Below are 26,649 nucleotides of genomic sequence, written 5' to 3'. Positions count from 1 at the left end.
GAACAAATAAAAAACTGAGATCTTGGAAAGTCTTTTCTCATTCCCAGTTTATGTATACTTAATATATTAGTCTTCTCATGAGTACATTTACATATTAGTGCAGATAGTTAGGGAAATGTGGTTAATTTAAATATGTTAACTCTTGAAGGTAATAACTTGTGGATGGAGTGTTTTCCCATCAGAATCTCTCAGATCCTATGACATGGGCACATAGATAACTGCAAATTTCACCTATATTTTAAAAAACTTGCCTGATTGGTATTTGAAAAAGGTTTCATGAATTAATTGAAGTAAATTTACAAATCAAAGATATAAACTATGGGTACTACTTAATAGAAATGTAGTGCAAATCACACATGTAATTTAAAATGTTCTAGTAGCCACACTGAAAAGGTAAAAAGAAAAAAGGTGAAATTAATTTTATTGACACAGTTTATTTAACTCAATAGGTCACAATATTGTCATTTCAACATGTTATCAATATAGAAATCTTTAATGATGTATTTTATAGTCTTATTTTTGTATTATGCCTTGAAACCCAGTGTGTATTTTATATTTATAGCAAGTCTCAATTCATACTAGTTAGATTTCAAGTGCTCAGTAGCCATCTGTACTTAGTGGCTACTGTGTTGGGCAGCATAGCTATGGATGATTGGAAATTCAACTTTGTGCATTCTCTAATGTGTGGCAGAAGTAAAACTAATTCTTCATCAGTAGAATGAGACACAAGACCACTAATTTGCATTTACCTAAATGACATTCTTTATCCCACCTCATACACTGTGTATGAAATCTGGCACTTTACTGAAGTTCTAACTAGTTACTGTTTTTTGCAATGCGTATCACTTTTTGGTAAATGTGTTATAGTATAGTATTTATCGTACTCTTAAATTACATATGAAGTAGAATAATCAAGTCTGTTTTTCATTAGAACACTGATTTTCTCCAGCACTTTATTAGTTCTATTAGCTTCCTATAATCTGCAAAATTCAGTAATTATTTAGATGTTCCTCAAGCAACAGGCTCAGATTGAATTAAGATCTGCTAGTTCCTATTACCATGATAATTTTGGCTCCCTTGCTCCTATTTCTGTTTCTACTCTTGCTCTTCCTCTTTTTATTTCACGGCCAGTCCTCACTTCTGCTCTCCTCTTCTCCCTTTATGACCATCAAAGCCCAGTTTTAACTTAGGCAATAATTTGCCCAGTTCCACTGGATGAATAATGATTAGTCCAAGCCAGTCATTATGATATGATTCTACTTTGTCAGAGATTGGGATAGAGGCTTTCAAAACTTAGTGTGCATCAGAATCACCTGGAGAACTTGTTGCAATCCAGAATTCTAGGCGCTAACTCTGGAGTCTCTAATTCAGTACATTTGGGCCGGATCTGATAATTTGCATTTTTAACAAATTTCCAGGTGAGGATGATGCTGGTCCAGGAACCGCACTTTAACAACCATTGGTGTAGGGTGTAGACATGTGGGTCATTTTGCTCAATGAGTTGTAAGAGATACTTGGCAAAGTTTGTCCTTCCTAATAAGAAGGCAAATAGGTAATAAAGACATTATTTCCTTCTCTCTCTCTCCTTGATTCCTGCTTTAGATGTTGTCATGCAAGAGCAAGGTTATCAGAGCTGCTGCAGCCATCTTGTGACAATAAAAGAGAACTAAGAGGATTTCAGAGATACCATCCTACATCCTGACATTATGTAGCTCCTGAACCATCTGTCTCCATGGATCTTGCTATGTGAGGTAATTTGAAACATCTTTTTAAAAAATTATTATTCTGGGGGGCAGAGCAAGATGGCCGAATAGGAACAGCTCCAGTCTCCAACTCCCAGCACGAGCGACACGGAAGACCGGTGATTTCTGCATTTTCAACTGAGGTACTGGGGTCATCTCACTAGGGAGTGCCGGACAATCGGTGCTGGTCAGCTGCTGCAGCCCGACCAGCAAGAGCTGAAGCAGGGCGAGGCATCGCCTCACCTGGGAAGCACAAGGGGGAAGGGAATCCCTTTTCCTAGCCAGGGGAACTGGCTAGGAAACACACAACACAACACCTGGAAAATCGGGTAACTCCCACCCCACTACTGCGCTTTAAGCAAACGGGCACACCAGGAGAATATATCCCACACCTGGCTGGGAGGGTCCCATGCCCACGGAGCCTCCCTCATTGCTAACACAGCAGTCTGGGATCTAACCAAAACGGCAGCAGGGAGGCTGGGGGAGCGGCACCCGCCATTGCTGAGGCTTAAGTAGGTAAACAAAGCCGCTGGGAAGCTCAAACTGGGTGGAGCTCACAGCAGCTCAAGGAAACCTGCCTGTCTCTATAGACTCCACCTCTGGGGACAGGGCACAGATAAAAAACAACAACAAAAAAGCAGCAGAACCGCTGCAGACACAAACGACTCTGTCTGACAGCTTGGAAGAGAGCAGTGGATCTCCCAATACCGAGGTTGAGATCTGAGAAGGGACAGACTGCCTGCTCAAGTGGGTCCCTGACCCCTGAGTAGCCTAACTGGGAGACATCCCCCACCAGGGGCAGTCTGACACCCCACACCTCACAGGGTGGAGTACACCCCTGAGAGGAAGCTTCCAAAGTAAGAATCAGACAGGTACACTCGCTGTTCAGCAATATTCTATCTTCCGCAATCTCTGCTGCTGATACCCAGGCAAACAGGGTCTGGAGTGGACCTCAAGCAATCTCCAACAGACCTACAGCTGAGGGTCCTGACTGTCAGAAGGAAAACTATCAAACAGGAAGGATACCTATACCAAAACCCCATCAGTACGTCACCATCATCAAAGACCAGAGACAGATAAAACCACAAAGATGGGGAAAAAGCAGGGCAGAAAAGCTGGAAATTCAAAAAATAAGAGCGTATCTCCCCCTGCAAAGGAGCGCAGCCCATCGCCAGCAACGGATCAAAGCTGGTCAGAGGATGACTTTGACGAGATGAGAGAAGAAGGCTTCAGTCCATCAAACTTCTCAGAGCTAAAGGAGGAATTACGTACCTAGCGCAAAGAAACTAAAAATCTTGAAAAAAGGGTGGAAGAATTGACAGCTAGACTAATTAATGCAGAGAAGGTCATAAATGAAATGACAGAGATGAAAACCATGACACGAGAAATGCGTGACAAATGCACAAGCTTCAATAACCGACTCGATCAACTGGAAGAAAGAGTATCAGCGATTGAGGATCAAATGAATGAAATGAAGTGAGAAGAGAAACCAAAAGAAAAAAGAAGAAAAAGAAATGAACAAAGCCTGCAAGAAGTATGGGATTATGTAAAAAGACCAAATCTACGTCTAATTGGGGTGCCTGAAAGTGAGGGGGAAAATGGAACCAAGTTGGAAAACACTCTTCAGGATATCATCCAGGAGAACTTCCCCAACCTAGTAGGGCAGGTCAACATTCAAATTCAGGAAATACAGAGAACACCACAAAGATACTCCTCCAGAAGAGCAACTCCAAGACACATAATTGCCAGATTCACCAAAGTTGAAAAGAAGGAAAAAATCTTAAGGGCAGCCAGAGAGAAAGGTCGGGTTACCCACAAAGGGAAGCCCATCAGACTAACAGCAGATCTCTCGGCAGAAACTCTACAAGCCAGAGGAGAGTGGGGGCCAATATTCAACGTTCTTAAAGAAAAGAATTTTCAACCCAGAATTTCATATCCAGCCAAACTAAGTTTCATAAGTGAAGGAGAAATAAAATCCTTTACAGATAAGCAAATGCTTATAGATTTTGTCACCACCGGGCCTGCCTTACAAGAGACCCTGAAGGAAGCACTAAACATGGAAAGGAACAACCGGTACCAGCCATTGCAAAAACATGCCAAAATGTAAAGACCATTGAGGCTAGGAAGAAACTGCATCAACTAATGAGCAAAATAACCAGTTAATATTATAATGGCAGGATCAAGTTCACACATAACAATATTAACCTTAAATGTAAATGGACTAAATGCTCCAATTAAAAGACACAGACTGGCAAACTCGATAAAGAGCCAAGACCCATCAGTCTGCTGTATTCAGGACACCCATCTCACATGCAGAGACATACATAGGCTCAAAATAAAGGGATGGAGGAAGATCTACCAAGCAAATGGAGAACAAAAAAAAGCAGGGGTTGCAATCCTAGTCTCTGATAAAACAGACTTTAAACCATCAAAGATCAAAAGAGACAAAGAAGGCCATTACATAATGGTAAAGGGATCAATTCAACAGGAAGAGCTAACTATCCTAAATATATATGCACCCAATACAGGAGCACCCATATTCATAAAGCAAGTCCTAAGAGACTTACAAAGAGACTTAGACTCCCATACGATAATAATGGGAGACTTCAACACTCCACTGTCAACATTAGACAGATCAACGAGACAGAAAGTTAACAAGGATATCCAGGAATTGAATTCATCTCTGCACCAAGCGGACCTAATAGACATCTATAGAACTCTCCACCCCAAATCAACAGAATATACATTCTTCTCAGCACCACATCTCACTTATTCCAAAATTGACCACATAATTGGAAGTAAAGCACTCCTCAGCAAATGTAAAAGAACAGAAATTATAATAAACTGTCTCTCAGACCACAGTGCAATCAAACTAGAACTCAGGACTAAGAAACTCAATCAAAACCGCTCAACTACATGGAAACTGAACAACCTGCTCCTGAATGACTACTGGGTACATAACGAAATGAAAGCAGAAATAAAGATGTTCTTTGAAACCAATGAGAACAAAGATACAACATACCAGAATCTCTGGGACACATTTAAAGCAGTGTGTAGAGGGAAATTTATAGCACTAACTGCCCACAAGAGAAAGCAGGAAAGATCTAAAATTGACACTCTAACATCACAATTAAAAGAACTAGAGAGGCAAGAGCAAACACATTCAAAAGCTAGCAGAAGGCAAGAAATAACTAAGATGAGAGCAGAACTGAAGGAGATAGAGACACAAAAAAACCCTCCAAAAAATCAATGAATCCAGGAGTTGGTTTTTTGAAAAGATCAACAAAATTGACAGACCGCTAGCAAGACTAATAAAGAAGAAAAGAGAGAGGAATCAAATAGACGCAATAAAAAATGATAAAGGGGATATCACCACCAACCCCACAGAAATACAAACGACCATCAGAGAATACTATAAATACCTCTACGCAAATCAACTAGAAAATCTAGAAGAAATGGATAATTTCCTGGACACTTACACTCTCCCAAGACTAAACCAGGAAGAATTTGAATCCCTGAATAGACCAATAGCAGCCTCTGAAATTGAGGCAATAATTAATAGCCTACCAACCAAAAAAAGTCCAGGACCAGATGGATTCACAGCTGAATTCTACCAGAGGTACAAGGAGGAGCTGGTACCATTCCTTCTGAAACTATTCCAATCAATAGAAAAAGAGGGAATCCTCCCTAACTCATTTTATGAGGCCAACATCATCCTGATACCAAAGCCTGGCAGAGACACACCAAAAAAAGAGAATTTGAGACTAATATCCCTGATGAACATCAATGCAAAAATCCTCAATAAAATACTGGCAAACCGGATTCAGCAGCACATCAAAAAACTTATCCACCATGATCAAGTGGGCTTCATTCCTCGGATGCAAGGCTGGTTCAACATTCGCAAATCAATAAACGTAATCCAGCATATAAACAGAACCAAAGACAAGAACCACATGATTATCTCAATAGATGCAGAAAAGGCTTTTGACAAAATTCAACAGCCCTGCATGCTAAAAACCCTCAATAAATTCGGTATTGATGGAACGTACCTCAAAATAATAAGAGCTATTTATGACAAACCCACAGCTAATATCATACTGAATGGGCAAAAACTGGAAAAATTCCCTTTGAAAACTGGCACAAGACAGGGATGCCCTCTCTCACCACTCCTATTCAACATAGTGTTGGAAGTCCTGGCTAGGGCAATCAGGCAAGAGAAAGAAATCAAGGGTATTCAGTTAGGAAAAGAAGAAGTCAAATTGTCCCTGTTTGCAGATGACATGATTGTATATTTAGAAAACCCCATTGTCTCAGCCCAAAATCTCCTTAAGCTGATAAGCCACTTCAGCAAAATCTCAGGATACAAAATTAATGTGCAAAAATCACAAGCATTCTTATACACCAGTAACAGACAAACAGAGAGCCAAATCATGAATGAACTTCCATTCACAATTCCTTCAAAGAGAATAAAATACCTAGGAATCCAACTTACAAGGGATGTAAAGGACCTCTTCAAGGAGAACTACAAACCACTGCTCAGTGAAATAAAAGAGGACACTAACAAATGGAAGAACATACCATGCTCATGGATAGGAAGAATCAATATCATGAAAATGGCCATACTGCCCAAGGTTATTTATAGATTCAATGCCATCCCTATCAAGCTACCAATGAGTTTCTTCACAGAATTGGAAAAAACTGCTTTAAAGTTCATATGGAACCAAAAAAGAGCCCGCATTGCCAAGACAATCCTAAGTCAAAAGGACAAAGCTGGAGGCGTCACGCTACCTGACTTCAAACTATACTACAAGGCTACAGTAACCAAAACAGCATGGTACTGGTACCAAAACAGAGATATAGACCAATGGAACAGAACAGAGTCCTCAGAATACCACACATCTACAGCCATCTGATCTTTGACAAACCTGAGAGAAACAAGAAATGGGGAAAGGATTCCCTATTTAATAAATGGTGCTGGAAAATTGGCTAGCCATAAGTAGAAAGCTGAAACTGGATCCTTTCCTTACTCCTTATACGAAGATTAATTCAAGATGGATCAGAGACTTAAATGTTAGACCTAATACCATAAAAACCCTAGAAGAAAACCTAGGTAGTACCATTCAGGAAATAGGCATGGGCAAGGACTTCATGTCTAAAACACCAAAAGCAACGGCAGCAAAAGCCAAAATTGACAAATGGGATTTAATTAAACTAAAGAGCTTCTGCACAGCAAAAGAAATTACCATCAGAGTGAACAGGCAACCTACAGAATGGGAGAACATTTTTGCAGTCTATCCATCTGACAAAGGGCTAATATCCAGAATCTACAAAGAACTCAAACAAATATACAAGAGAAAAAGAAACAACCCCACCAAAAAGTGGGCAAAGGATATGAACAGACATTTCTCAAAAGAAGACATTCATACAGCCAACAGACACATGAAAAAATGCTCATCATCACTCGCCATCAGAGAAATGCAAATCAAAACCACAATGAGATACCATCTCACACCAGTTAGAATGGCAATCATTAAGAAGTCAGGAAACAACAGGTGTTGGAGAGGATGTGGAGAAATAGGAACACTTTTACACTGTTGGTGGGATTGTAAACTAGTTCAACCATTATGGAAAACAGTATGGCAATTCTTCAAGGATCTAGAACTAGATGTACCATATGACCCAGCCATCCCACTACTGGGTATATACCCAAAGGATTATAAATTATTCTACTACAAAGACACATGCACACATATGTTTATTGCAGCACTATTCACAATAGCAAAAACTTGGAATCAACCCAAATGTCCATCTGTGACAGACTGGATTAAGAAAATGTGGCACACATACACCATGGAATACTATGCAGCCATATAAAAGGATGAGTTTGCGTCCTTTGTAGGGACATGGATGCAGCTGGAAACCATCATTCTTAGCAAACTGTCACAAGAACAGAAAACCAAACACCGCATGTTCTCACTCATAGGTGGGAATTGAACAATGAGATCACTTGGACTTGAGAAGGGGAACATCACACACTGGGGCCTATCATGGGGAGGGGGAAGGGGGGAGGGATTGCGTTGGGAGTTATACATGATATAAATAATGAATTGATGGGTGCTGACGAGTTGATGGGTGCAGCACACCAACATGGCACAAGTATACATATGTAACAAACCTGCATGTTATGCACATGTACCCTAGAACTTAAAGTATAATAAAAATAAATAAATAAATAAATGAATAAATAAATAAATAAAAATAAAAATTATTATTCTTTAAGTTCCGAGGTACATGTGCAGAACGTGCAGGTTTGTTACATAGGTATACACATGCCATGGTAGTTTGCTGCACCCATCAACCTGTCATTTACATTAGGTATTTCTCCTAATGCTATTCCTTCCCTAGTCCCTCACCCCCCGATAGGCTCCCATGTGTGATGTTCCCCTCCCTGTGTCCTTGTGTTCTTATTGTTCAGCTCCCACTTATGAATGACAGCATAGTGTGTTTGGTTTTCTGTTCCTGTGTTAGTTTGCTGAGAATGATAGTTTCCAGCTTCATCCATGCTCCTGCAAAGGACATGAACTCATCCTTTTTTATGACTGCATAGTATCCCATGGTGTATATGTGCCACATTTTCTTTATCCAGTCTTTCATCGATGGGCATTTGGGTTGGTTCCAAGTCTTTGCTATTGTGAGTAGTGCCACAGTAAACATACGTGTGCATGTGTCTTTTTAGTAGAATGATTTGTAATCCTTTGGGTAGCCACCATGTCTTACTTTTTTCTATTGTTTGTGGCCAAAGTGTTCACTCTAGATACAGTGACCAACTGTCTCAAACCACCATGCCACCTTCTTGCATGATTGAAATGGTGACATAGACTTAATGTCTTCACAGAATTGTGGTACTCAAATCATAATGCCTATCCTTAAAATAATGCGAAGCATTTTTCTGATATACATGCCATATCTGTATATGGTATCCCAAGGCTAAGGAGTTACAGAAAGCTGTGTAAACAGAATGCTTCTGTGAGTAGGCTGAATCTCAGCGAGCTGACATAGTGTACCTAGAGTGCTGTTTCATGGACTAGAGTTAAAATATGGAGGAAGTGCTAATCACATGTGCTGATGACACATAACTAGAAAGACTAGAGAATGTGTGAAGTATCCAGGATTCTCTAGTGGGACAGAAATATTGGTTATTTCAGGTACTTCAGAGAAAAGAACTGGTACTAATGGGCAGAATTTATAAAGAGGCACAGTTTTGCTTTCTATAAGGAGACACATTTTCCAGCAACTGGAGCATGTGCATAATCTTTCACCATGAAATGGTAAGCTCTGCATTACTTTACTGTTCACTGGGAAATTGAGAGCACACTTGCAGCTCTTGTGGTTTTATTTTTCAGCAAAAAACATCACAACAAACTAAAAATTTCCCATAACATATATTAGGTTTAACCATATGAAAATGCTGTTACTCAATCATTTTTGACTTACAAAAATGGCAATTTCATGTGATTCAATCTAATGGAAATAGAATAATACCCTGGAGTAGAATATGAAGTCTATTTTAGATCACTGATTGGAAGGGCAGCACTTAAGCTGTTGCCATCTCTCTCTATGTAGGCAGTGTGGATTGTATAAACCACAAAGTTGTATTTTGTTCCTGAAAACTGCTAAGAAGACTTGATAAGAGAAGAGCTGCTATTCTAAGAATGATCTTTTCTTCCAACTCTATCAGTTTATTTTTTTTTTTTTTTGAGCTTAGGGGAGGTGCACCTCCTTCAAAAGTAGGGATATATCTCCAGAATATCTTAGTTTTTTGTTTGTTTGTTTGTTTTTGTTTTTCCAGGAAGCCACAGTTTATTTTGAATCTGTGTTACTTCATTGGGAAATTAGCTTCCTACTTTTACAATCAGGGAAGTGACTGCACTTTCTTCTATTGGCTCTATTTACTATTTCAAGTATCTAGGGGATCGTCTAAATTTTCGCATTTTGGGATATTACTCTGTTTTAGCCATGATGTTTATAGTTTTCTACATTATTAATATGTATCTTCTTGACCTCTGGCTTTCTGGAATTTTAAAGTCCCAGTCTTTTCAAGTTGGTCCCTACTGCTGCCCTGATATTTTTAGTTGTCTTTCATGGGCATTTTAAGTTCTAGCTATGAAGACACCACTCTATTCTCTTTTCTTTCACTCTGTAGTGGCTATCCTTGCTCCTTCAGATCTAAAGTGTGTCCTTGACTCCTCCTACACTAGCTGAGGCACACTTGCAATGAACTCCCAGAGCAAAATATACTTCACAGATCATAATGCTTTCCTACTATCTGTTTTTTTTTAAATTTTACAAATACTTGATAACACTTTTTTATGTGCTGGACGCTGCTTTAAGGCATTACAGTATTAAGTTATTTGATCTTCACAACAAATATTTGAGGTAGAACCATTACTGTCTCAATCTTATCAATGAGGCTAATGAGGTACAGTGAGGTTAATGAACTTTCCGAAGGTTTCAGCTAATCAATGAGGGGGCAGGATTTGAACAAGGGATTCTGGCCCCTGACATCCTCTTTCCCAGCCTGTTTGCCACCACATCCAGCTGGCTCTTACTTTATGCTGATTCCTTGTTTAGTGGTGATGTCATAGGCCCCCTTTCTCTCTCTAGCAATCATGTCTATCTCAACCACTGTGCCTCCATGAGATGGAGGCTTTGTTCCTTGTTGAATTCTAGTACCTTCTAAGACAATGTTTAACACATAATTGGTGGTCAAACACCATTTTTTTGAATAAATGAACACACATATGTTTCTGTAAACAGTCAAGGATGGTAATATTTCTAAGAAGAATGAAATAACTGCAATATCTTTTAAGTGCAAGTCAAATGTGAACCAGCTATACTGGAGGCAAAGGGAACTTACCCTGACAAGTAGTATTTTGAAAATTTCAAATGTCTAAAAAAGATTAAAGCTAAAGGGGATTTCATGGTTTGTATCAGACAGTTCAATTTGTAGCAAAGCTGTTGCTATTTGAACTCTCACCACTCCCAGCCACAGGAAAAAGCAGACAGTTGTGAAAGCTTGCAGGATAGAAGGAAATTCTAATTTTTTGGAATGCTCTGAAGAAGGAGGTAGAATTGTAGACTCTGACTACTTTACGATAAGATTGATAACCCTGAAAAAATATAAAAAACACATAAAAGAGGACATGAGCCAGATTAGAGAACCAAGTTGGAGCTGTGTTATCACAGGTCCTCAAGAAATCAGCAGGGCCAGAAATGAGGCAGTCTGCAGGCAATTACAGATTGTCATTAAAGTTAAAAACATGACCCACAGCACTGTTGCTGTATTGCTTTAGGCTACTAAAGCTCCATGCTGTCAGTTATGACACAAAGCATGGGAAAGGACAGTCAAAATTCAATGCTATTTCTGGATTTTTTTTACAAAAGTGAAAATTTGTACAATTCTATACAATTAAAATAAGTAAGCATAGACTAATTTTTAAAGAAAGACAGGAAACAGTGAAGAGGTATTATATCTACTTGAAAAATAACATTCAAAGGCTACTTCCTCATTGTTTGGGTTTGGGTAGTAATATAATCAGCAACAGGATGATTTTGTTCAACTGGTTCTTCTTTGACAGTTTTCTAAGTCAAGAATTGCAGAACATAGACAATGTCGGTATTGTGTCTGATGAATTAAAAAAATGAGTAAAGATTATAACCAGGTAAATAACACTTCAAGTAGGTGTTCAAAGTAATGTGTGGAAAAAAATCACAACAATGGAAAGACTTAGATGAAAGAAGATTGAATTCTGAGTGAGGACAGAAGGATTAAGTGAATGTCAAGAAGAACATCCCAGTATGGATCCATTTATTGTACAACAATTGCACCCCTTACTTCACAATGTGGTAGAGCATCATTTAACTTAAGAGGGGTAAACGTGCTAAATGGAAATGATTTGATAAAGAAGGAAGGATTTTTAATGTCAAGGACAAAGCAATTTGTAATTTGATTTTTAATCTGCAGACAGTAGGTAGTGTCAAGTCATCAAACAGTGCAAAGAATAGGCTGCTAATTGAAGCAGAACGTGGAGACATTAATGAAATTGAGTAGAAGTGACAAAGCAGCTGGATTTGTCAGCATCTCAGCAGATGGAATAGCTCTGATTGATCAAATGACAAGGCTCTGAAACAAAACTGAAAATTAAATGTACAGCCAGATAGTCCTGGCACCAAAAATGTACAATTGCATAAAATTTCAGGAACAAACTATAAAGAGATCTTGAGAAATGCTCCCAAATGGTTTATGGAATACAATTATTTATCATTTGGCTCAAATCTGCAACTTCAGATGACTGGTAGAAGTTTGAGAGTTGGTGTAGCAAAGTACTTGATGCCTTTGCTTGGGTTAGATGGCAGTATTACACGTAACAAGACTGCTTTAGAATGACTATCACTTCATTCTGACTTTGCAACCACTACTCCATAGTCTGTTATATTACACGAATGCCATGTTTTCCAACCTGTGTTCCTTAAAGCACCAGGGAACCCAAGAGATGCTAAAAGACTCTATGAAAAGATTTTTTGGTCAAATAAGTATGTTGTAAGTATGATTCACTCATAGAGAGTCTCAACACACCTTAGCATAGCAAAGGCAAAGTCTATGGTAAAGTGGGAATTTCCTAAGCTCCCATGCCTACTTAAATGAACTTTTAAGAAGTATCTATAGTATTTCAGAAGAACTATTGCTCTTTGGAGTGAAGTTTGGAAAATATTACCTTGGCTGCTCAAAAGCACTTATTGACCAAGCACTTTACTTATTGCATTCTAGAAGAATGACTTCAGCCCTGAAAAGAATCCACCTTTCCATGAAACAGTTTGCATCACAGTTGAGACTTCAAATATGTTTGAATGTATTTGGAAAGATGTTGCCTTGCTCTTTCTGCTTATGTTTGTGCAGATCACAGACTCATTTCCTGTCAATGGTCATAGACAGGCTGCAGTTCTGTCATGCTGAGAGTTTTTGTCTCTTGCCTAGTTTCTATTTCAGGTGGAAATTCTGGGTAAGGAAAATGACTGTAGTCACAGGTGCAAGTTGTGAGGTACATAGGAGCATCTCTTTAAGTTTCCTTTTAAAAAAACAAGACATCTGATTACATCGAATGTTATTTCTTTCTTCTCTTCACATTATTATTTTTAAAGTTAAAGCAGTTGTCTGAAAGGAAGCTGGGAATATTTCCCTGTATTCATAGAATAAAGCCAATTTTGGATTACTTTAATTTAGAAAGTAACAATGCATGTGCCACAGGACATTTTTGGAGGGTGGGTCTCGAGGGATGAAATTAAACAATGATTGTTTCAGACATATTTTTAAACGCTGGGAATTCAGTGAGCACTGAAACAGTTCTCAAGAGAACCATTTCAGAATTTAAAGGAATGCTCAACAACTCAGTTAAAACCACTGCATTTTCTGTCTCCTTAACTCTCTGTGGCCCATTTACACAAGGCAACCCTGAAAGTCATGTTTTCGTAAAATATTTAGCTAAGAGCACATCTTTTACAACTCTTTATTTGGGCATTTTGGCCATGACTGTTTACAGACCTGTGACACAGTCTCATAGAAGACTGCACTGTTTGAATCCCTAGGATCTCTGTATTCCGTCTGCGTCAGCCTGATTGCAGCATATCTTCTCCTATTTCACAGCAAACTTACTCACTGCCCTAGTTTTAGACATTTTATCTATAAGTGAACACTCTGTTTTTGAAGTGATTATTTCTGCTGTCCTGATTTTGCCCAAGGCTTTAATCTCAACAATTAAAGTCAAGATTGAGAGTAAAGCAATCAGAAGTATACTCTTAAGAAAGAATATCTCATGAATGGGATTTAGTTAATGAAATATTTTCTTTGGTTTCAATTTTCTTATAAAAGAGAGTTTTTCCTGTAATTCTTATAATTAGGGTACATCTTATCTTTCCCATATGACTGGATATAGTTTATAGAATGTCAGCTGTATCTTTCTTCGGTGATTTTATTTATTGATGAAGTTTTACTGGCAGAACCAGGAAGAATGCTTCACCTTGGGCTTGGTTGGACTACTTCATGGATAGCCATTTGGAGGGAGTAAGAACACTGAAATTTCGGATACTTATACCACTTAAATTTGTGCTCATTTCAACTCTATCTTCTGGGCAGGAGTGAGACAAGCATAGTTTGATACAGTTGTTCATTGGTTTCATATTCCTTTTTCATATAAGAGAGCAAGAAGGAAAGTGGGAGGGAGACGAAAGGCAGATATTTGAACACTTATTTACGTGCATTTCCAAGAACTTTAAATTTCTAAAGCTGAACTACGTGTAAATCAAAGTTAAAGACATTGCTTGGCTTTAAGAAGTACAGATTGTCGTTGGCTAAAATAGCAAGAAAAGTGGACACAATTTAGGATAGAATCTGGGTTATACTCTGGTAGGCAAGTCTTCACCAGGCTCTCCACTGAGGCTTGGGGAGCAGAATTGTAGCACACTGTTGGTAACTGCCTGCAGAGACTGTGAGCTCCTCATTGAGACTCCAGTAACTGTAGCATGTCATTGGTTACTGCCACCAAGAAATGTCGGATGTCCATTGCAGTGATCCTGTTGAGGACTGACCCTTTGGGGATGGTCAGTTGTTTTCATTTGTCTTGGGAAATTACACACTCTGGATGGCTTATTTAAAAAAACCCAAATATTATAAAGATCACAATAGAATATATGTATCTATAAATGCAGTTTTCTAAAACCCAGAACTGAATGACTTTAGAGTTGTAGGGCATGTCAGGACAGAGTCAGTATCTGGTGTCCTGAGACTGCCTGAGCAGAGACATTTCTCTTGGAATGTGACAAGCTGTCACTAGAAAGTGAACCGTTCTCCTTTATTGGTTTCTAAGAGTTTGGCCCTTTAGAGAGTTTCCTTATCTAATTGAGCTTTTGGTGACATATTTTATTCTCTCAACAACTTTCACAGGATAAAATATTATCTTAACTAGGTCAGCCAGACCTTCCATGAACTAACTCTTTCTTGCTGGATACTTTTATCTTAGGGAATGACTGGACTCCTGAAACCTGATTCTGCTTTGCTGTGGAAAGAATGAGCACCTCATATATACCATCATCACATCTTGGGCAGGGGGTTGCTAAAAATCATAGTTGTGTGCCATGTAAAAACTTGAGGCATGGTGAAGTAAAACCACCAGTTTTGGAGTATTTTGGAAAGACTGGTTCACTTGATTTCTGTACAAGTCTTCTCCACTTTCTTTAACCATAGGAACTGCATATTTTCAGATTTGAAAGATCTTTATATCAGCTTATATGATGAAGACTCACTGCCTGTTGGAAAATCCTTTCCCTCTTTCCTGAAGAGGTACTTAAGGGTCTCTCCCCCATTCTCTTTTCTTTTGGTATTTCTTTGTTCATTATTCTTTTCCCATGCCAGCCACCTTAAATTCCTTTAGAATTAATTCTTTATAGAATTAGAATTCTTTTCTGGATTATGACAATGGGAGTAGAAAACAGTGTTATTCAGTGGACCTTTATCCAGAGAACAGGCAAGAGAGGAGACAGATTGGGGAGCAGGGAGAAAGATATGGAAGAATCACAAGCATCTAGCCTCAACCTGGAAGAAAGGCAGGGTAACAGACCATGTAGGATAGTCTGGGAGAGGAATCATAGTTGGGAAGAGGATGATGAGCTTAGTATTGGATGTGTTGCATTGGGATTGTCAGGGGTAGACTGAAGTAGAGACTCAAACAGCCTAATGTCAGAGGCTCAGGTTCACAAAGCAAAATTTGTGAGTGTGTTAATTTCCTATAGCTGCTGTAAAAAAAACTATCAAAAATGTAGTGGCTTAAAACAATACACATTATCCTCTTATAGTTTTGGAGATCAGAAATCTCAAATGAGTCTCACTGAAATTAAATTGTCAGCTGGGCTGCATTCCTTCTGGAGCCTCCAGGGAAATAATTTGTCTCCTTGTCTTTTCCAGCTTCTCAATGTCACCTGAATTCCTTGGCTTGCAGCCCCTTCCTCCATCTTCAAAGCGAGTAGTTGGGTGTCTTCGAATATTTCTGATTGTTACTCTCCTGCCTCCTTCTTTCACTTATAAGGATCTTTGTGATTACATTGGTCCCACCAGGAAAATCTACACACTTGCAAAGTCCCTTTTGCCATGTAAGACAACTTACTCTCAGGTTCCAGGGGTTAGGACATGCACTCCTTTGTGAGGGTGGGGGGCAGTATTCTGTCTACCACAGGAAGCATTTATATAGAGGTAATAATTAAATTTACCTTTTTATTATTCTCTATGCCCAAGAGAATGTGGATAAAAAGAGAAGTCCAGAGTGCTAAAGAAAGACTTTCTCATTTTGTTTTCCTATATCCTCTTCCTGTTTCTCTTTTCAGTATCAGGGTTAATTCTTGTCACCCACTGTATTTCCCTCCCCACTCTTTTGACTACTCTCCAGTGTCTTACCCACAAAGGCTTCAACTCTGGTGCTAAAAGAGAGTGATTTTATTTTATTTTTTAAGTTAATTTTTACCTGTAGCCTTGCAAAGCACTAACATTTTCTTTTAAATGCAAAGGGAGTCCTTATTTTTATTTTTCTAGTTTTGTGTTATCTTTAGTCATATCTGCTTAGGTTGAATTTCATAAAATAACATTGAAGTTGCACTACTGCTAAGTCACTCACATATAGCTCATCCTTTTCCTCCACTTAAATAATGAGAAACGAATTATGTTTTCAATAGTAGGACTAAACTGCTGTGCTATTGACAAAGTCTTGATTGATTTGAAATATGAGAAAGCTGATGCCCTTCACTGAAATAATTGGCTTAGACCCTGGGGAGTTTACCTGAATTTAACTGTTGAAAATGCTTATTGAGTGCTGGCTTCCCGGTGGGTCCTGTGCTCGGTGCTGCCACACACTTGATCTAAGAGGCGGTGTACTGTAGGCTGAGATACCACTTAACCTGTGGCAGCAGGTATGTGAGCTTTGGAGTCTGCATTCACTCATTTGACCATTGATTTTTTTCTGCAGTAAACATGAGAGTCCCTCTGATGTGCTAGGCATCATGTTAAACCTGGGGGAATAGAATATTGAATAGACCATAGTCCCTAGTAATCAAGATACTTACAGTCAGTGATTGGGGTGAGTAGAAGAGACCCATAAGGAAATAGGCAACCATATTATACCATGATAAATGCTGTGACAGAGGGTGATATACCTAGAGTATCATGGGTACAGATACAAGAAGAATCCAATCCAGATGTGGGGTTCCAGGGAAGGCTTCCTATAGAAGGGAATATCTAAGTTAGTCCTCCAAGGCCAGTAAGAGTTATTCAAGCAAATACAGAGATATGGAGAGGGCATTATGATCCTTCCTGAGACAAGTGCTTTCAGGTGGAAAAGATGAGGCAGGATAGCAGGTTTGAAATTCTTACTCAACTATTCTGGATATCCTTAAGAAATTACTTAAGCTCTCTAAGATTGAGTTCCTTCACCTATAAAATGAGCCTAATAATGTCTCAAGGAATTGTCAAGGACATGGTGGAGTTGGGATTTAAAATATTGTCTAAGGATAATGTGTTTCTTTTTTTCTTTAAATTTTTTTGTCTTTATAAAACTTTTATTATATAGTAATACGCCAGTGATCCTTACTGTATTCGTCCGTTCTCATACTACTGTAAAGAACTGCCAGACGCTGAATAATTTATAAAAGACAGAGACTTAACTGACTCACAGTTCGACATGGCTGGGAGGCCTCAGGAAACTTACAATCATGGTGGAAGGGGAAGCAAACACATCCTTCTTCACATGGTGGCAGGAAGGAGAATTGCCAAGTAAAGATGGAAAAACCCCTTATAAACTCATCAGATCTCATGAGACCTCACTCATTAACATGAGAACAGCAGTATGGGGGTAACTGCCCCCATGATTCAATTACCTCCCACTGGGTCCCTCCCACGACACATGGGGATTATGGGAACTACAATTCAAGATGAGATTTGGATGGGGACATAGTCAAACCGTATCACTTATCACTTCACAAAAGAGCTAAAACACAAAATAACAAAAATAAGATCCCAACCTGAATACATTCTAAACCTAGCATGACTCAGGGTTACCTGTTCTGATAGCATCAATGTAATTTAGATTATTAAATAATTAACAATAATTTTATTTTGTCAATCACAGTTGAAGTACTCTTATCCTTAGTGCAATACATATGTATATACACATATATATACACACACGCATATTTATATAGTAATACACCAGTGATCCTTACTGTATTAGTCCGTTCTCATACTACTGTAAAGAACTATCAGACACTGAATAATTTATAAAAGACAGAGACTTAACTGACTCACAGTTCGACATGGCTGGGTGTGTGTGCTGAACAAAGTCTTTCGATAAAGCCTTATATATTTTTCAAGACGTTTTGACAGATCAGATGAGCACACACCCACATGGTTTAAAATAGACCAATCATGAGCCTGAAATATAGCATATGTTTTCTTTGATTTTTGTAATATATTTTCATAGGAAATTTTCACTGGAAGTTTCCCTTCCAGGGAAACCCTGAGTTTATTAAACTGGAGGTTCTCTTTCTGTTGTTGGTAGCAGCTGGGGACAGTGGTCATGACTAAGACGGAATGAGAAGCATTATTTTAAGTGAGGACAGTTTAAGCATGCTGACTGATGAACGCATCCTGTAATTTAGAACAATTTGTCCTTTCTATGCAAGTCTGCATCATCATCATTTGCCGTTGCTCTGTTATAAATATATTAAGGACATAAGGATGCTGGGAACTACTTATTTTGGGGGAGCAGTCTTATGAAAAGTATTTATTGTTTGGCATCATGAATTCATAGAAAATTGAAAAGTGGACATGGCATAGTGAGTCATAGAGTGTCAATGACAAGGTTAAGAATAAGAGCTTTAATGTCAGAGAGACCCTGCTTTAAATTCAGGCCACACTAGATAGGCCTGAAAAATTATCACTACCTTCATGCCTCAGTTTTTTCATCTGTAAAATAGAGATATGAATAGTACTTTCCTCAAAGGGTACTTAAAGAAATTAAAGGAAATAATTCATTAGAAGTAATTACATTTGATATAGTATTCCATGACAGATCAATGCTATTAGATATCATTGTCAAAGAACGTTTTTTGTTTTTAAGAGATGAGCTCGTTTCATAATTGAATGACCTTTCAAAAGTATAAGAGAAAGTAAAAAGAAAAATACCTATTAGGTATGTGTAAGTAATCTCTGTACTAAATGTAGAGTCAAGAGATAGGAGGGAATACATAATTCTAGAAATCTTTTCCAATGAGACCGTCAAAGGAAAGCAGTAGTATATGGGCCAGAGTGGGAAAGGACATGAAACCTGAGATCTCAGGTGTCAATTTTTGTAGGCTGGCTTTGTACCATGCATGCATAGGTCCTGCATAAGTAGTTTGAATAATTATAAAGGTAATGAGATGTCAGTAAAACGAGTCAAGAAAGGTTCAAGTTAAAGTGATGTGATCTTGAAAGCAGGCCCCTGAAGATTTTTTAAATGGTTGCCTTCTGAATATGATTTTATTCTAATAAGCTAATTAAATCAAAAAGTGTAAAAATGAGCCCGAACATAGACTTATGTTTGACTCTTGTCTTATTTTTTAAAAATAAGTGCAGTACTTTCTATTCCTCCCCTTAAGGTATAATTCCCAGCTAACACACTTCAGGATAGATTGGTCTGGCTACCTCCATTGGCATGGCGATTCTTCCCATTGCAGGTGTGAGCCCGATCTATACACCTCTGAATTAACGGAGCCTCGCTCCCTGTCACACAGGCAACTTGCCAAGTGGACTTCTTCTCTCCCTCTGCTCTGCAGAGGGCACTGCTGAATGCCTGTCAGTAGGCGTGCTTAATTAAGTAGGGGTCCTTACTTTTAATAGTGTTCTATTTTTAATTCTGAAATATTCTTAATTCTAAGGACAAGTCCAATCTTAAAAGAACCTGGACTGCGGACTAAAAATGGTTTTTGGTGCATTTATTAGCCATTATTTAGTCTGAAAATAATCTGTTTTGTAAATCAAGAACTTGAACAATTACCCAGAGGTACTCTGAGCAAGTATCACATTGGGTCTGAACAGATTGCTGCTTTTTCTTTTTCTCCCCAGTGCTTCATATTACCTTCACGCCTCTAAGAGTGTGCTTAACTATAAAAGAGGCAATATAAACACGAATCTATGCTACAATATGCTGCATGACCCAGATCAAAGGCACTCTGGCTTTCCCTGAATAAAGGCTTCGTGACAAGTCATTGCAAGAAATACTTCAGGGCTTTATAAGCCTAATTAGAATTTCATTAACTTAATCATAAATTACCCCTGGCTCAGGTCGGCTTGTTACCTTTTCCCTCTCAGTTCAGATTTTGACCCATGGGTTTCCTGTTTAATGTGGCAGCTGCTGAGATTCTATGTGAAGGATAAGCTTGAAATGCACGCAGTCAAGGGGCTATCTTTCTCAGTCTGTTTGAAGTGCACCTGGAAATTGTAGGCTGAGCAGGAAGAGAAAAAGCTCAAATGCCCACAGATACTGCAGCTTGAAGTGGTAAATGGACCACACTCTAAGGGAACATGGAGCCATGCTGCTGCTGCACCAAGGCCGCTTTGGTCTTAGACAAATTCAGATCTCATTTAAAAAGACTTCATGTTCCTGATCTCAGTTTTAAGATTCACTTAGAATTTAAATCAGGCAACAGATAAAAATCAAAAGTTTGAAATGTCACACATAAACTTATCAGCTTATGGAAATGGAAGAATACTGAGGAAGCTACATCTGGACTATTGTCCAATAGCTGTGAGAGTTATGTGCTGCTCAAAGGCATGAATCCTGTATCACTTAAGACAATCTGCTGGCTGCTATAAGTTTGACAGTTCATGGCACATTGTAAATTCACCTGAATCTGATTTATGTGCGTGCAAACACTATAATGAGAAAAATTACTACAACTGTTAGTAGGAGATGCTATCTGAATGGGTGCCAAGATGTTGGCTGATCATTGGTGCAATGCCAGGCTTTTTTTTTCTATATATGTATTCTTTCAAAGCACAAAATTGCTTTGCTTGAGGGGCAATTTATAAATGTCTATGGAGTGTTTTTTATTTAATGTAGATAGATCATTCTGCATTTTAAATTGTTCAGGGTTTTAATTGGCAGTATGTGTGGCATCTTACCTTGTTTGGTATGATCTGGTTTTCTTTGCAGCCAAGGGCACTAGAGATGACTGTCTCTGATAACAGTTATAAAGATGCCTTGATACTTATCTATACATTGCCTTAAAAATACAATAGTATTTTTTTAAGTTGTTGGTGTGAGTAACTGAAATTCTTGAAAGATTTTTATTTCCTTTAGTGTTCATATCTTGATGACTTCAGTTGGAATTCTAACTGCACTTAATTTCTGCCTCTTCACCCTTCTGGAACATATCATGGCCCTAGAGTTCTTAAGCTATTTAATTTCTCTAGCTCTTGAAGGAAAAGTCCATTTACTTTTACAATTCTCTTATGAGGTTATGGGAATGGGTTCTTTAAAAATAAAATTTTTCAAGCAAATCTTTAAACTTTTTTGAAAAAAAAAAAATACAGTTTATTCTAACTTTGGAAAACCTGAGGGAAATCTTGTTGAAATCTAGAGAACTCAAGCCAGGATGGTGAGAGCTACCTGGCCATCTCTGGAGTGTTTTCTTTTCAGAGCCAAATAAGTGCTTGCTCAAGGTAGGGGAGTCTATCACTTCTGGTCTCATGAGTCCTGAGATTACTTCTTGTGATTATCTCAAACTGGCATTATAGTTCAGCATCAGGTCCTTTCTCTCTCTCGTGCAATATCACCCTGATAGATCCAGCTAAATCCGGAGGCCCGAAATGTTTCTCTTCTTCTAATGTAAGCATAGCTGGGAAGAAGGGCAAACAACTGGGGCCTCAGACGAAGAAAAAGAGTAATAAGGTAGCCAGCATTCCAAACCCATTTAATGTAATCAGGCCAGAACTGATCTTTCAATCTAACATTCAAACCCCAAATTTATACTGAGTGCATACTACATTCAAGATACTATATGAGGTATTGTATTGTCAGGAAAAATTCTGAGAGACTGAATGGGCTCAAAAAAGTGGAGGAGGGTTGGGTGGGAGAGGGAAAAAGAATTTTTTGTGTCTAGCATGACCTTCTGGGATATCTCTGATTTTCATTGTCTTTCTGCTATTTTATGATGCTTTAAGTTGTAGAAAAAAACAGATAATAATGGAAATGTAAATTAATTGTGTCTGGTGGGAAGAAATTGATTATAGCTCGTGAATAGACCTGTTAGGCATTTACTTGTAAATTTATTTCAGAATTCCTTAACTGATTATATGGTTGGTACTTTAAATTATCGTCTGAATGGGTTATGACATCTTACTAGTCCCCTCACTCATTATTGTACTGAAATCAAATATTTGACATGTGTTCATTTTGCATTTGTATAAGAGTCATGATTATCCCTCTTTTAAACATTGTCAGGCAGTTCCAAGATGGCTGAATAGGAACAGCTCGAGGCTACAGCTTCTAGCGTGAGTGACACAGAAGATGGGTGATTTCTGCATTTCCAACTGAGGTACTGGGTTCATCTCACTGGGGTGTGTTGGACAGTGGGTGCAGGACAGTGGGTGCAGCCCACTGAGTGAGAGCCAAAGAAGGGCAAGGCATTGCCTCACCCAGGAAATGCGAGGGGTAAGGGAATTCCTTTTCCTAGCCAAAGGAAACCATGACACACAACACCTGGAAAATTGGGTCACTCCCACCCTAATACTGCGCTTTTCCAAGGGTCTTAGCAAACGGCACACCAGGAGATTATATCCCATGCCTGGCTCCCTCAAGGCCTCCCTCATTGCTAGCACAGCAGTCTGAGATGTAACTGCAAGGTGGCAGTGAGGTTGGAGGAGGGACGACCACCATTGCTGAGGCTTGAGTAGGTAAACAAAGTGGCTGGGAAGCTCGAACTGGGTGGAGCCCACTGCAGCTCAAGGAGGCCTACCTGCCTCTGTAGACTCCATCTCTGGGGTCAGGGCATAGCTAAACAAAAGGCAGCAGAAACCTCTGCAGATTTAAATGTCCCTGTCTGACAGTGTTGAAGAGAGTAGTGGTTCTCCCAACATGGAGTTTGAGATCTGAGAATGGACAGACTGCCTCCTCAAATGGGTCCATGACCCCTGAGTTGCCTAACTGGGAAGCATCCCCCAGTAGGGGCAGACTGACACCTCACAAGGCCGGGTACCCCTCTGAGACAAAGTTTCCAGAAGAATGATCAGGCAGCAACATTTGCTGTTCAGCAATATTCACTCTTCTACAACCCCCACAGCTGATACCCAGGCAAACAGAGTCTGGAGTGGACCTCCAGCAAACTCCAACAGACCTGCAGCTGAGGTCCTGACTGTTAGAAGGAAAACTAAGAAACAGAAAGGACATCCACACCAAAACCCCATCTGTACATCACCATCATTAAAGACCAAAGGTAGATAAAACCATAAAGATGCGGAAAAAACAGAGCAGAAAAGCTGAAAATTCTAAAAAGCAGAGCGCCTCTCTCCCTCCAAAGGAACGCAGCTCCTCACCAGCAATGGAACAAAGCTGGATGGAGAATGACTTTGATGAGTTGAGAGAAGAAGGCTTCAGATGATCAGACTTCTCTGAGCTAAAGGAGGACGTTCGAACCCATTGCAGAGAAGCTAAACATCTTGAAAAAAGATTGGACGAATGGCTAACTAGAATAACCAGTGTAGAGAAGTCCTTAAATGACTTGATAGAGCTGAAAACCATGGCATGAGAACTACGTGACAAATGCAGAAGCTTCAGTAACTGATTCAATCAACTGGAAGAAAGGGTATCAGTGATTGAAGATCAAATGAATGAAATGAAGCAAGAAGAGAGGTTTAGAGAAAAAAGAGTAAAAAGAAACAAACAGAGTCTCCAAGAAATATGGGACGATGTGAAAAGACCAAATCTATGTCTGATTGGTGTACCTGAAAGTGACAGGCAGAATGGAACCAAGTTGGAAAACACTCTGCAGGATATTATCCAGGAGAAAGTCCCCAACCTAGCAAGGCAGGCCAAAATTCAAATTCAGGAAATACAGAGAATGCCACAAAGATACTCCTTGAGAAGAACAGCTCCAAGACACATAATTGTCAGATTCACCAAAGTTGAAATGAAGGAAAAAATGTTAAGGGAAGCCAGAGAGAAAGGTCGGGTTACCCACAAAGGGAAGCCCATCAGACTAACAGCAGATCTCTCGGCAGAAACTCTGCAAGCCAGAAGAGAGTGAGGGCCAATATTCAACATTCTTAAGGAAAAGAATTTTCAACCCAGAATTTCATATCCAGCCAAACTAAGTTTTATAAGTGAAGGAGAAATAAAATCCTTTACAGACAAGCAAATGCTGAGAGATTTTGTCACCACCAGGTCTGCCTTATAAAACCTCCTGAAGGAAGCACTAAATGTGGAAAGGAACAACTGGTATCAGCCACTGCAAAAACATGCCAAATTGTAAAGACCATTGGTACTAGGAAGAAACTGCATCAACTAACAAGCAAAATAACCAGCTGACGTCATAATGACAGGATCAAATTCACACATAACAATATTAACCTTAAATGTAAATGGGCTAAATGCTCCAATTAAAAGACACTGACTGGCAAATTGGATAAGGAGTCAAGACCCATCAGTCTGCTGTATTCAGGAGACCCATCTCACATGCAGAGACATACATAGGCTCAAAATAAAGGGATGGAGGAAGATCTACCAAGCAAATGGAAAACAAAAAAAGGCAGGGGTTGCAATCCTAGTCTCTGACAAAACAGACTTTAAACCAACAAAGATCAAAAGAGACAAAGTAAGCCATTACATAATGGTAAAGGGATCAATTCAATAAGAAGAGTTAACTATCCTAAATATATATGCACCCAATACAGGAACACCCAGATTCATAAAGCAAGTCCTTAGAGACTTACAAAGAGACTTAGACTCCCACACAATAATAGTGGGAGACTTTAACACCTTACTGTCAACATTAGACAGATCAACGAGACAGAAAGTTAACAAGGATAACCAGGAATTGAACTCAGCTCTGCACCAAAGCAGACCTAATAGACATCTACAGAACTCTCCACCCCAAATCAACAGAATATACATCTTTGTTAGCACCATATCACACTTATTCTAAAATCAACCACATAGTTGGAAGTAAAGCACTCCTCAGCAAATGTAACAGAACAGAAATTATAACAAACTGTCTCTCAGACCACAGTGCAGTCAAACTAGAACTCAGGACTAAGAAACTCACTCAAAACCGCTCAACTATATGGAAACTGAACAACCTGCTCCTGAATGACTACTGGGTACATAATGAAATGAAGGCAGAAATAAAGATGTTCTTTGAAACCAATGAGAACAAAGATACAACATACCAGAATCTCTGGGACACATTTAAAGCAGTGTGTAGAGGGAAATCTATAGCACTAAATGCCCACAAGAGAAAGCAGGAAAGATCTAAAATTGACACCCTAACATCACAATTGAGAGAACTGGAGAAGCAAGAGCAAACACATTGAAAAGCTAGCAGAAGGCAAGAAATAACTAAGATCAGAGCAGAACTGAAGGAGATAGAGACACAAAAAACCCTTCAAAAAAGCAATGAATCCAGGAGCCGTTTTTTTGAAAAGATCAACAAAATTGATAGACCGCTAGCAAGACTAATAAAGAAGAAAGAGAGAAGAATCAAATAGATGCAATAAAAAATGATAAAGGGGATATCACCACCTACCCCACAGAAGTACAAACTACCATCAGAGAATATTATGAACACTTCTACGCAAATAAACTAGAAAACCTAGAAGAAATGGATAATTTCCTGGACACTTACACTCTCCCAAGACTAAACCAGGAAGAAGTTGAATCCCTGAATAGACCAAAAACAGGCTCTGAAATTGAGGCAATAATTAATAGCCTACCAACCAAAAAAAGTCCAGGACCAGATGGATTCACAGCCGAATTCTACCAGAGGTACAAGGAGGAGTTGGTACCATTCCTTCTGAAACTATTCCAATTAATAGAAAAAGAGGGAATCCTCCCTAACTCATTTTACGAGGCCAACATCATCCTGATACCAAAGCCTGGCAGCGATACAACAAAAAAAGAGAATTTGAGACCAATATCCCTGATGAACATCGATGCAAAAATCCTCAATAAAATACTGGCAAACCGGATTCAGCAGCACATGAAAAAGCTTATCCACCATGATCAAGTGGGCTTCATCCCTGGGATGCAAGGCTGGTTCAACATATGCAAATCAGTAAATGTAATCCAGCATATAAACAGAACCAAAGACAAAAATCACATGATTATCTCAATAGATGCAGAAAAGGCCTTTGACAAAATTCAACAGCCCTTCATGCTAAAAACTCTCAATAAATTTGGTATTGGTGGAATATATCTCAAAATAATAAGAGCTATTTATGACAAACCCACAACTGAATGGGCCAAAACTGGAAGCACTCCCCTTAAAAACTGGCACAAGACAGGGATGCCCTCTCTCACCACTCCTATTCAACATAGTGTTGGAAGTTCCGGCCAGTGCAATCAGGCAGGAGAAAGAAATAAAGGGTGTTCAATTAGGAAAAGAGGAAGCCAAATTGTCCCTGTTTTCAGATGACATGATTGTTTATTTAGAAAACCCCTTTGTCTCAGCCCAAAATCTCCTTAAACTGATAAGCAACTTCAGCAAATTCTCAGAATACAAAATCAATGTGCAAAAATCACAGGCATTCTTATACACCAATAACGTGGCATATATA

The 26,649-nt window shown here is 39.0% G+C and overlaps 1 long non-coding RNA gene across 1 annotated transcript in view; it reads left to right on the top strand.

The window, feature by feature from the left end:
* The first annotated feature begins 15,321 nt into the window (after window positions 1-15,321).
* Window positions 15,322-26,649, top strand: part of LOC115893181 — a 32,124-nt gene continuing 20,796 nt past the window's right edge. Inside the window, exons 1-2 of the long non-coding RNA XR_004053120.1 lie at window positions 15,322-15,403; window positions 15,757-15,941. This is a non-coding gene — a long non-coding RNA (uncharacterized LOC115893181). The remainder of the gene's footprint in view (window positions 15,404-15,756; window positions 15,942-26,649) is intronic.

This window comes from Rhinopithecus roxellana, chromosome 14 (genome assembly GCF_007565055.1).
Source record: "Rhinopithecus roxellana isolate Shanxi Qingling chromosome 14, ASM756505v1, whole genome shotgun sequence".
NCBI classification, from domain to species: Eukaryota; Metazoa; Chordata; class Mammalia; order Primates; family Cercopithecidae; genus Rhinopithecus; species Rhinopithecus roxellana.
This window is presented reverse-complemented; position numbering and strand designations above follow the sequence as displayed.